Here is an 11,955-nt window from a genome sequence, read left to right as displayed (position 1 = left end):
CACTAGGAAGAATGTATGCAATGTGTTAATTATTGAAACTGTCCTACCAATTTGGTTTGAAACTGTCTCATTGCTATTTGTTTCTCAATAAAATTATGGGAAAAAAAAAGAAAGAAATGGACAACTTCAGCACAGGCCTTGGAATCAGGGGCGCAGAAGAGAGTAAGCATGAGGTATTTTCATGTTGGCCCATAAACTATGTTGTTTAATTGAATGTGGATTTTAAGTATGACATTTAGTACCTTGGACGTCTCCTTGTCTCACCCTTCTCTATTTTCATTAGTTCTTGCTGTTTTTATCCCAGGTGCTGCGTCTTCACTATTTCCGTGCCTTTTTCATGGACACTTTTCCCTTCTGATGATTATGAAGATTCTTCCGAACTCTTTGCAAACCTCATAGCTACCCTGCGTGATTGAGTGTTTGATCTGCCTGTTTTATGGGGGCTTTTCAAAGGCCTACTTTTTAAAAATCCATTTGTTCATCTTTAATGACTATTAAACATATGTCAGTCATCTGGTTTACGGATATTTCTTTTTTGCATTCTCTTCCAGTCCAAGTGAATAATCTCTAGCCACCAACTGGAGACAAGTGGGGGTAGATACCAGGTCCTGTAGATTTCCTGCAGTTCTTTGAGGTTCGCCTCCTCAGAGATTCTTTGCCCTCTCCCTGCCTTCTCAGAGGTACAATTAGGAGGAAACAGCCTGGATTCCATCAGGTCTCTCTGTGAACCCAGTGAAGCAGAAGCTTTGGTGGCCTCTGGGACTTCTCCTGTCTAAAACCCTAATGCACTACATAAAAAATCCTAGTCTTCAACATGGATAATACTAATACTAACACTTTTCTACCAATGCCCGACACACAAACAATTTACTCATTTGGCTATCCATGAGGAATACATTTAAATATCAAATTTTTAAGATTTTATGATCTTTCACAAGATAGAAATGGCCCAGCATGGGGTGGAAAGTGATTCGGCTGGAAAGCCACCTGGGCAAATGTGGACTGTGTCACTGGACAGCAGCTGCAAAGCTCTTGCAGCTCACCTTGCCTCAGTAGCAGGACAGGGCAAGCTGGGAAGCAGCCTGGCTGGCAGCGGAGCTCAGGGCTCCTAAGGGCGCAGCTCTCTGCTAAGCAGACGCACCTCCTGCAAGAGTGCAAAGAGCGAAGAGGCCAGCAGAGGTGGCGGCGGGAGGGGACTGTTCTGCTTGTAGAGAGGAGGACTGGACAGCTCTGTGTGCACTGTCACAGCTGTCATAGCAATGCCCCCACACTTGTGTCTCAGTGGCAAGCAGCACCTCCGGGATCCTGACTGGACGTCTCCCTCGCTCTTCTGCAGTCTGGGTGTTGCTCCCCAGCTTAGGCGGTGATTGTCTCTCAAGATTTCTCTTCTGTTATTTGTGACAGAAGACACAAGAAGATACAGCGACTGGTGGTTGGTGTAGTTTGGGGCAGTAAAGCATCCAAAATGGAGGTTGTGATCAGTTATTTGATAAGAGTGGGGTTAAGATAGTGTCACCGAAGAGTTATTATTACTTTCTGTTCTCTCCATACTGAGTACCAAGGCCGGCGTGGACCAAACAGCCCCACCCACCCCAAAAAACAGCGCCAAGGAAAATTCAACAGGAAAATAAATAACGAAGTGATAGGTCTGTCCACAAAAGGAGCCCAAGTGTACCAACCATGGCTTACCACACACACACACAACTAAAACCGGGCAACTAGTGGAAGCAAATATAGGAGCAGAAAATCTGCACATTGTAGAAAGCAAAGATTTCTTACACCGTAAGCAAAAGTAAAAGCAAAGCAAAGGAGACGGCTCCAGAGCTGTTTGCCGGGCTGCACAGCGCTCCCCTGGGCGGCAGGCCTGGGTTCTGAGGCACGGCTGGGAGGAGGACTCGCCCCTCTGCACACACCGGGTTTGCAGGGGAAAGGGCCTCACAGAGCAACCTCCTTGTTTCAGGCATGAACAGAGCCAGGCCAGGAGACTCTCGGTGACTCACTCGGTTGCTCCGACAAAAACCCTGATTTTCTTTTGCTCTGATTATCTAGCATGGCACATGCTGCAAAATAGTAGCTCAGAGATTAGTCACTGACTGTGACTGGATGCTGATTTCCAGAGGCCTGTATGGACAAAATTAGGTGGAGTAAAACGCTGCTCCTCAATGTTACTGTAACTTATATACTATCTTAAAAATAAAATGTTTGTTTAGCTTCATAGGAGAAAAGAAAACTAAATTCTGAAAAAGTTCAATAGCTGATTCTATTTTGATCAAGAGACAAAAGAGTAACATTCTGTTTCTTACAGGTTCTAGCGGAAACGTTGCTTTGCTGCAGTCTGAGGCGATTCCACCCTCACTTCCTGGCTCTGCAGGCTTTCTCCGGTCTGCACTGACTGGAGTTGCTCCCCGAGCTCCCATTTGGGTAGGCCTGCGCCGTTTCTAAGGGAAAAGACAAAACGCTCGCAGCTCCTGCCTGGCACGGAGGTGACCCGGAGCCAGCTTGGCCCCCTCCTTCCCTGACTTAAACAGTTTCCCATGTGTCAGCGCCACCTCACTCCAAGGCATAATTGGCCAGACTGGAAACTGCTCTTCTCCATGAAAAAATTTAAACTCATCCTCCTCTGTCTCTCCACGGCTCCTCTCATCCCATCTTTGACTTCTCCTGGCTTGGAGCAAGCTTGCGTCAGTCTCCTCTCCATGGGATGGCCTTTCTTGCGTGGCTGGCACCCAGGCCACGTTCTTAGAATGAGGCCCTATGTTAGCTGGTGTCCTGTTACCATAACAAGCACCTGAAATACTGGCTGATGAAGAGAAAAGCTCTGCTGCAGCTCCCAGTGGGGGACATTCAGTCCACGGTTAGGCACAGCCGTGGCACGGGCCTCTGTCCGAGGGGAACCCTCACGGCCCCGGTGAGCCTCAGGCACACATGCGCGGTGCATCGCCTGCCAGGGTGCTGAGCCTTTCACGTGAAATATTCTGAACGTGAGGAATTCAAACCCCTGCTGGGCTTCTGTCTTGCAGGTGCCCGGTGAGGCCCGAGCTGCTTCCACGTGCACAGTGCTTCACCATCATACCCCCTGCAGGCAGCCCACATCTACCTTTGTGAAAAAGTCACACCGCCCTGTTGAGCAGTGTTTCTAGTTCCTGTGTCACTACAGTCAGGGCTCACCAGAATCCTCAGGCTAAGACAGACTCGTCCCTGGTGCATGGTTGGCCGCACTGATGAAAAGCATTCCCATGCCGGATGCAGGCTTCAGCCTCACTGCTGGACACAGCCTGTCTGGTCCTGCTCCCAGCGTCCAGGGTAGCTACCACTACTCCAGCCCCCAGCAGGGCTGGCGTCAGCCCACAGGGTTTCCATGCGGCCTTTGCACGGTCCAGCTTCAGCCAAAGCCTGACCTCCCCCAGCAACAGCAGCTCAGCGCCGTGGGGCCGCTTAGCTGTGGGCGCTGCTTCTCCACCCACTGGGAGAAGCCGTCCTCTCTCGTCAGTTTTCTTACTTTACTCACACTTCGCACGATCGACTCACACTTAGAACACAGCAAAGTTGCACGCTTGTGGCTGCTTCATGAGCTGAAGAAATGGAAGGTAAAAATGGTTCTTAACCAGTTCGCGGGCTGCCCTGGCAAGGGTCAGCGATGCAGAAAGGAAGCCCTCCAACAAGCAGCAGCGAGACTCCAGCAGTCGGCTCCCTGGCGAGCAGCCCATTATTTATGCAGCCTCCGTCCTTCCTGGAGTAACTGCCCAGCATTTTGTTCCATGAAATGTTTATTTATTCAAAGCTTCCCTTCATCAACAGGAAGGAGAGACTTGCAGAGCTCTTTCTTGTGCTTTGTTTTCTTCATGAGTAATTAATTAGTAGCTCTGAAGATTACTGCGGAGATTTTAGCAAGGAGATGCGGTGGTTCTGCTGGTCATGGTGCGTTAGGCTTTGATCACGTAAATCAGAAGGACCAGAAGGAGCAGCTGGCCCCGGGCAGCCGCAGGGCTGGCAGGGGGGGCCGAGGAGCAGGGCACTGACGAGGTGAACGCAGCCGGGCAGAGGACGCGGAGGACGCCGGAGGCAGAGCTCACGAGGCGGCAGGCAGAGGCAAAGGCGGCGGCGGCGGCAGGGGCCGAGCCACGCTGCCCCTCCCAGGCTGAGCCCAGCCAAAGCCCCGGGAAACTAAAAGCCGAGCCTCATATTGGTTATGACCTGTATTTTTTTTTAAGAAGCTGGCATTTTTTAGCAGAGGAGCACCTACAGCATGCACTCCTGTGGCCTTTAGGGTGAAACGGACTTTCCAGCCTCCGAAGTGCTTCCTTCAACACAAGCTTCGGAAAATCAGAGATGGACAGGGGGACCCAGACCTGCCCCTAGCTTTGTTCCACTTATAGATAAACCTCCCACCCTGGAAACAGCCCAGAGCAGGGTAGAAATGTTAAACAAAAAGCACACACACCTCTCTCAAAGAACGGAGGTGCAGCTCAGCAGTGCTGTCTCCTGGCCAGATCGCTGGATCCCTCTGGGACCGGCCCTGGCCACGGGCCACACACTGTCACTTAGAAATGCCATGGGGCTTGATGGCCAAATGCCCACAGGGCATTTTCTGCCCCTGGCCACCCCACCCTGAGGTGGGGAGCGCATCTCCCAGATTTCTCCTGGCCGCAGGCTGGCCCCTGCAAGGCAGCTCACAACCCCTCACCCAGGACGACCCTGCGGGCTCTTGCACGTGCAGTCAGCACACACCAGACGCCAGATCGCCCACAATCAGCAGACTTCCTGTGTCCAATCCCTAGAGGCTCAAGTCCCAAGCTTCGGTGCCACATGAGCTGCCCTCTCGGGAGGCTCCACGGAGACTCTTGGCCTGCCTTCTCTAGATCCGGGGCTTCCCCTCCAGGCTCCGTGCTCCCACCACTTACTGCTCTGCTGTGTCTCATGTCAGGATGCTACGGTTGGAGATGGCACCCATGGGACAGCCAAGGACAGCCTCCCGCTCTCAGGACCCTGACCTTAAACCTTCTCTTACAGGGTGACGCAGGCTCCAGGGACGGGACTGAGTCTGGTGCTGCGGGTGGCCAGCTTCACCCACCATAAAGAGAGCCTTCGCCACTCAGCCAGCTGTCCCTTCCCAAGAAGGCTGCGTCTTCTGCAGCTGCTGAAGCACAGTAAGCAGAGCCAGAGGGCTAAGTGACAGGTGTCACTGCCTCGCAGCGCAGTCGCCGGTGGCCGGGGTCTGGAGAGGGCTTGCTTTCCCCCTTACAAGTGACAATGCTTCTGCCCTCTGAGAGCCGCCTGCACTCTGAGAGAGGTGCCCGCAGCATAACCCCTCCCCATTGCAGCTGGGGCACAGGGTGGACATCAAGGCGGTGCAATCGTCCAGCTGCCCCCTGACGGCTCGCAGGCCCCGAGGCTGCTGTCTGTCCCTCCCTGCAGACGCCTTTACCCTTCAATGGCCAGAAGCCCTGAGCGACTCTCAGAACGAGACAGGTTATATGGTATTTTCTGAATAGGACCAGTATCTTTCCATTGCTTGTGTCAATTTTATTACATTTTAATTACGTTACTAGAAATAAAAAACAAATCACCTCTCGGCCTTTGGCTAAGATCAAGTATAAAAATAAAAACCAGTTATTTTCACAAAGTCGTAGTCACTAAACAAGCACATAAGCCACTCCATGTGAAGAACGAGTGGGCCTTTCCGGATGTCATGACTCACAGGCTTCCTGCCGGCAGAGCGAAGTGAGTGGGGCCTGTCCCACCTCCGCGAGACAGGAAAGTTGGAAGGGGTGACGAGCGCTGCGGGCTGCTCTCTGCAGCCTGCCTGTGCTGCGGCTCACCCTCACCTGGAGCATTAGCTTCACACCCTCCACTCCAGGAGAAAGCACCTCACACGGAACCCACGAAAGCCTCCTTCTCAAGGCTTGAATAATGCATCCCCGCACTGTTCAGAAGCAGGAGTGCATCCTACCTATGCTCCCACCGCTGGCCTCCGCACAGCAGCGGCCTCCACACTGTTGCGGGTACGAGGGAGGAAGAGGCCAGCCTGCATCGCCCAGCTCACTGACCCAGGCGTCTGCCCTTCCAGCACCGACTTGACCGGTTAGGCTTAGCTTAGGGGACTTTAGGCAAACTGACACAGGGTCCCTATCAGACTTCCCTGGCTCTGTGAATACAGGGATAAAGGAGCTGCTGCCTCACTCTGCGGTGTCCCTGCCCTGGTGACCCCATGACATGGGTCCACCTCACTGTCTCTCCTCCCCAACCCTCAGCATCAAGGCTTTGCCATCAGCCAGGTCTGTGATTTCTGAGGTGTGCGCCCCACAGTGACGGGCTGACCTTTGGCTGACTCCTCCACCTGCCTTGAGCACAGCGTGCCTCGCAGAGCCCCAGTGATGATGGCCTAGTGTGTCCGGAACTCCCACCGGCCCTCCTCCCCAACCCATGTCCCAGTCCCCTCCTTGCCCTGTAACCACCATGATCTGAGAAGGGAACACCTGTCCTGATTAACATTTACGCATATGACACGCACACAGTCCTCAGCCTCTTCTCTCTCCCTGGCATCCATACCAGGCCTGACCTGGGTCCTCTGAGACTCCATCGCTCATCATCTGGCTAGATTAAATTTCTCCCTGCCCTCTAGTGGCCTGAGATCTACCCAAGTGTCTCTCCAATCCAGCACTGCAGCTGGACATGGCAAACCTGAGTGGCCAACACCAGTCCTAGAGGCCAACTCACACCCGTGGTAGGTCAGAGGGACAATGCAGTGACACCTGAGGTGGCATCCCACATCCTCTTTCCTCTCCTTTGAGCATCCTGCTATCTCGGCTCCCTGCCAGGCCTCAGAGCTTCTCTTTCCTGGGACCTGTGCAAAAGAAAGAGCCGGGTTCTGTCCTTTCCCGCGCTCTGTGGGGCTGCATCCACGGGGTCTCCTCAGGCCCCTCCTCTTCCAGGAAGCAGCCACCTTGCCTCTGGCTTTCTGCAGAGAAAGCCCTTAGGCCACATTGGAGAAAATCAGGATGACATGCTCAGTAATGGCTTGGTTATTGCCTGCATGATTGCAGCTAGCAACATGTGGGAGCAACAGAGAAACGAAACGAAATAAAAATAACTTCCCTCATGCCTCGCCACGCAGTGGAAGACTGCGCGCTGTCCCCGCACTCAGGCCACCTTGTCTGCGTACCCCTTAGAAGCGCCAAGCACGGGGCGCAGCCCCTGAGAAGTGTTCCCAGGGGCGTTCACAGCAGGAGGTCCAGTTCGCTGTGAAACTTACAGACTTGATCGGCTAAAGTCCACATGGGCGGAGGCAAGAGGCGCTCAGTGGGCCCACCCGGGTGCACTCCAAAAAAGGCTTCTAGTGAGCCTGAGCCGACGGAGCAGAGGGGGTGTGCTCCTAAGGGCAGTTCGCGTTCAGTGGTCTGGCTTGGCATCCCGGGCCTGCCCCCCCACCGCCTCGTTCAGCATCCACGGGGTCTTAACACGCGGAAGACCTTCCCGATCACCTGACCTGCGTCCCCTTCTAGCAGAAAGCACCCCCAGAGTTCTGGGGGTCGTTAAGAGGGAGGGTGGGGCTGGCGTCTTGTGAGCTCTCCTTTCTCTGCACAACGTCTGGGCCTGTGTGAAGAGCAGGCCCTGGGTGACTCCCCTCAGGGCGCTGGGAGTGGGCACGAGGTGTCAAAGAAGCTTCCCCTGGGCAGGTTTTGGGTTTAGGGGGAATGTTATCTGAAGGTGCACAAGGAACATTTATTCAGTGTCTACTTTGTTTTTAAAAAGCCTTAAACAACGTAACAAAAATGACAATATGCCATGGTTTGATCTTCAAGGACACTGATATAGAGAGAAGACTTACAGAAAATACTTGCAAAAACTTTTTGCAAGCTAACCCCTAAGTGCCATTCGAAGGTACAGGTAAAACACGTGGGCTGTTTGCAGCGGGAAAAATGTGCTTCCTGCTGCAGGATGGGTTTGAATTGCTAATAAGCCGTGAAAAGCAGTAGAGTGTCTCCCAGATAATCCTCCACGGCACTGCATCCCTGTGTTTTACTGACTGGTCCACAGCAGGACTCGCAAACCTCTGTCAGCAGAGGGAGTGCCTGTGGCCGAGGGCCCTCCAGGGAAGGAAGGAAGGCGGCCTAGGCGGGGCCAGGAGACACACAACATCAAATTCTCAGTAACACAAGGGATGGCCAGGACAAAAATGAGGCGCTGGCCACGGAGGAGCCCCCTCCCAAGGCTGGCAGAGCAGGGCCGCGAGCCAGCTCCCCTGCACTTCCTTCCCCTCCTTTTCCCCACCACTCTCCACAGGACACATGAAGCCACACCACAGGAGTTTAGAAATTCTGCAGGAATTTGTCCTGATAAGCTTGTATTTACATTTTGACTAGCTCTACCATTTTTTCATTTAATAGTCTAGTAATTTGTATTTATTATGCTTTGCAAAGTTATCAGCCCACACTATGTTAGAAATTAAAAACAGCCCCCAAGTAGAAGCTAGCCTTTCACCAGGTCGCTTGGAAAGCACGACGGTTCTTGGGGGACAGGACAGGATGTGCTCTTCCTAGCCGTCTCTGGTCTGGGCTTGTGTGCGCTGGTACCAGTGGCCAGGACAGCACTGTGCACGGTGGCAGGACCTCTCCTGCCTCCTGTGGCCGGGCGGCTGCTCTGGGCGCAAGGTGAGCTCGGGGAGTGCGCAGGCTGCGCTTGGAGTGCTGAGCCCCTCTCCTGCTGACTGCTCGCCTCCCTTGGACAGCCGTCGCCGTTCCAAGCTGGCCTGGGAGGAAGGGTCCTCTACCCCAACCCTGCAGCCCAGGGCAGGGCAGCGCTCTGGAGAATGAGTTACTCTTCCTCACGCGGGAGAAATGACAGGCGCCGCCTGCTTCCTTATTGCATCAGCGAGGGCTGGCATCTTCGGAGCTGCACCCACCTGGCTGGTCTTGGGTGCACTGGGCTGGCGATGGTGAAGGGAGTAGAGAAAAAGGAAGGCCAATCTGCCGGAGAGATGAGATCAAGAGTAGACAACGTCACTTTTTTTTTTTTTTTTTTTAGTGTACTTTGTACAGTGTCTCACATGCAGCTCAGACTACTAGGGATCCTCCTGTCTCAGCTTCCCCGAGGTGTGCGTGGAGTTGTGCTGCTGTAGACGTAGTACGCATGTGTCACTGTGATCTGGTGACACGGACTCCTTCAAGGAGCTGTCCAGAAGATGCGCAGCTGGTCAGATGGCGTTTGCAGCCTTAGCTTTTTGCAGACTCTCCACGTTGATTTCCACGGTGGTGACACTGTTCTACGTTCCCTGCGTCAGTGCAGAGCGGCTCATGTGCTCCCACCACCTCGCCAGCATTTGTCGCTCTGTCGCTCTTTCGTAATGGCCGTTCTCACTGGAACAAGAGGGAGCCTCCATTTGCTTATAATGAAGCAGATGTTAGTTGGCTTCATCCTGGTTCAGACGCCTCCTCCCCACCAGGCCAGGCTAACTTGACAGCCAAAGGAAAGGCGGCGACTACAGAACAGGAAAGTAGGGCAGAGCAGCCTGACGGGTCGCAGCTCCTGTCCGTCCTACTGGACCGCACAGTTGGCCGCTTGTGTTTGGCTGCAATCCGGCTGCTTTTAGGTTACAGTCTGTTTACACATGACGCTTGGCTATAGGTCACCTTGGAGTGGGTGAGGGTGGACACCGCACTGGGGACACTCGGCCCCCTACATCAGAGGAAGGGAAGCGGCCAGCGCAAGACTGCTCTGACCTGTGTGGATACAAACCGTCCTGCGGGGTGACGAGGGCGCCGCAGTGAGCATGTTCTCACTGCGGGGGATACACTTCCATACGCTGGCCACATTCCACCCCAAACCAGGGATTATAAAAGGGAATTTACTCCATGAGGCAGTGCTGATGTTCAGGACACTCAAAATGTTTAAATCACTTCGTCACCGTCAAATCACAAAAGCAAGCATGACTACAACAGTCTTGCGGGCACAGTTAGGGATTCGAGTTACTCAGCTCAGTCCCTGAATCCTAAGTCTTTTCTGAGGAGATGAAGTCTCACCATAGCGAGAAAACTGGTGGTACAACCTCCTGACCAAAATCGAGGTGAAGGCCACAAGAAACAAAGCAAATATTTACTGCAGAGGTAGTTGTGGGGCTGAGGAGGAGGCTCAGGGGTCTCAGCACCAGCACGAGGGACACGGCAGGTCTGAAATGCATAGTTTGCAATGAGGATTCCGGGTCTGGTGGCCTTTGCTGTGTGCGTCCCAGAATGCTTCACACTTAGAAACAACGTGAAGAATTGTATCTCTAGGGCCGGGGAGATGGCTCAGTGGAATAAGCAAAGCCATGAAACACTTCTGAACACGAAGTCTAGGTGTCATGCCATTTCCATGTGTCAAGAAATATTATTCTTTCATTTTCTTCCAGCCCGTTACAATGATAAAACCATTCTCAGTCTCCACCACACGTATGTGGCCAGACTTGTACCCGTCGGGCTTTGTCTTACCAGCTCCGGAGCAGCAGGGTCATCTCGGCAATGCAGAAGGCGGCTCTTGTCAGCCCTCTGGGTCTCCGAGGCCACGTGGCACCTGGAGCAGACCCTTCCTCCTGGGTCTCACCTCCCAGGATAGTGTCAGTGTCGGCGTCCCGACACTCAGTGGGACAGGGCCTCCCAGGCTTGTCCCAAAGAGGCCTCAGTCCTCATCCAGGGCCAGTGCTGAGCTGCAATCAGCTCTAAGCCAGAATCCCTGCGGGCCGCCTCCCACCTCTCCTCCACCTGGGTTATGAGTAGCCAGCCACACTGACAGTCCTTGTTAGAGCCCAGCAGTGGCATCCAGAAGCTGCAGCAGGGCTGGGCCTTCTGTGTGCAGCTTCCAGGAGCGCGGCTGTGTGGAGACTGGTGATAGAGGCCTCTAGGAAGCGGCTCTGAGCAGGATTTAATGTGAACCATTGGTTTTCCTTGTTTACTGGAGTTTGCCCAAGGCCAAGGCTTCTTGTCTGGAGATGGGCAGCAGACTCATAGTAGTAAACCGCTGCGAGTCACTGGTCCCTGCTGAGTCCTGCACTGGCCTGTGAAGTTGGAACGCCTCAAAGGACAGGATAAGGTACGTTGAGGACATTTGGCTCCAATCTCAGCTGACTAAAAGGAGACTGTAGCTGCAGGCTCCACACTGTTACAGAAAACGTCAGCCTAAAGATAAGGTAGTTCTCCTGACTGACACAATTTACTTGGGAAAATATTTCCCAAGGTCCTGCTAGATTCCTGTCAGACTCCCACATTTTTTTTCAGTATTTCCATCCTCTGTTTTAAAAGCTAATAAATGGGCTGGCCAAATAGCTCAGTGGATTAACGCTCCTGCAAGCAGGTGCGGGGACCAGGGGTTTGATCCCCAGGCCTGCCATGCTGGCCCCATCCCCGGGGTGCACTGAGACAGCAATTGAGGCTGGGTGTGGTGGCGCACACCTGTAATCCCAGCTCTTGGGAGGCTGTAAACAGACAGATCACTAGGAGTCTGATCCAGTAGTGAGACCCTGAACACCCTGTAGACCTTTCCCTAAAATACAGAAAAATAAATAAATAATTTAAAAAAGAAAAGCTAATAAATACAGGATACCCAGAAAAGTTCTTGGTCTAAAACCCCAGAAAATCTTGAATTCTGTGAGAGGATTTTGGATCTTCCTGGAGCCCTGAAATCGTACCATTTGTCTCATTTATTTAAGCCTTCACTGGCTGCTCGTTTGGGAGACTGCAGGTATAAGGTTTTTTTCTTCAGCACAAATTAGAGACGGGAAACAAAAGAAGACTTTACTGACAGGAGAATGGAAGAGCCTTCTGAGGAGTAGACAAAGGACGGGGTATGTATTAGGTCGGGTTGGGGCTGGGGGTGCAGTTTACATGGGCCGTTAAGATGACGCATCAAGAGCTGATGGGGGACTTGTGCAAAAAGAAACATGATATTGAGGTTAGGCCAGAAGAAGAGGGAAGTGACACGTTT

The sequence above is a fragment of the Octodon degus genome, unplaced genomic scaffold, assembly GCF_000260255.1.
Source record: "Octodon degus isolate 3935 unplaced genomic scaffold, OctDeg1.0 scaffold00295, whole genome shotgun sequence".
Lineage (NCBI taxonomy): Eukaryota > Metazoa > Chordata > Mammalia > Rodentia > Octodontidae > Octodon > Octodon degus.
This window is presented reverse-complemented; position numbering follows the sequence as displayed.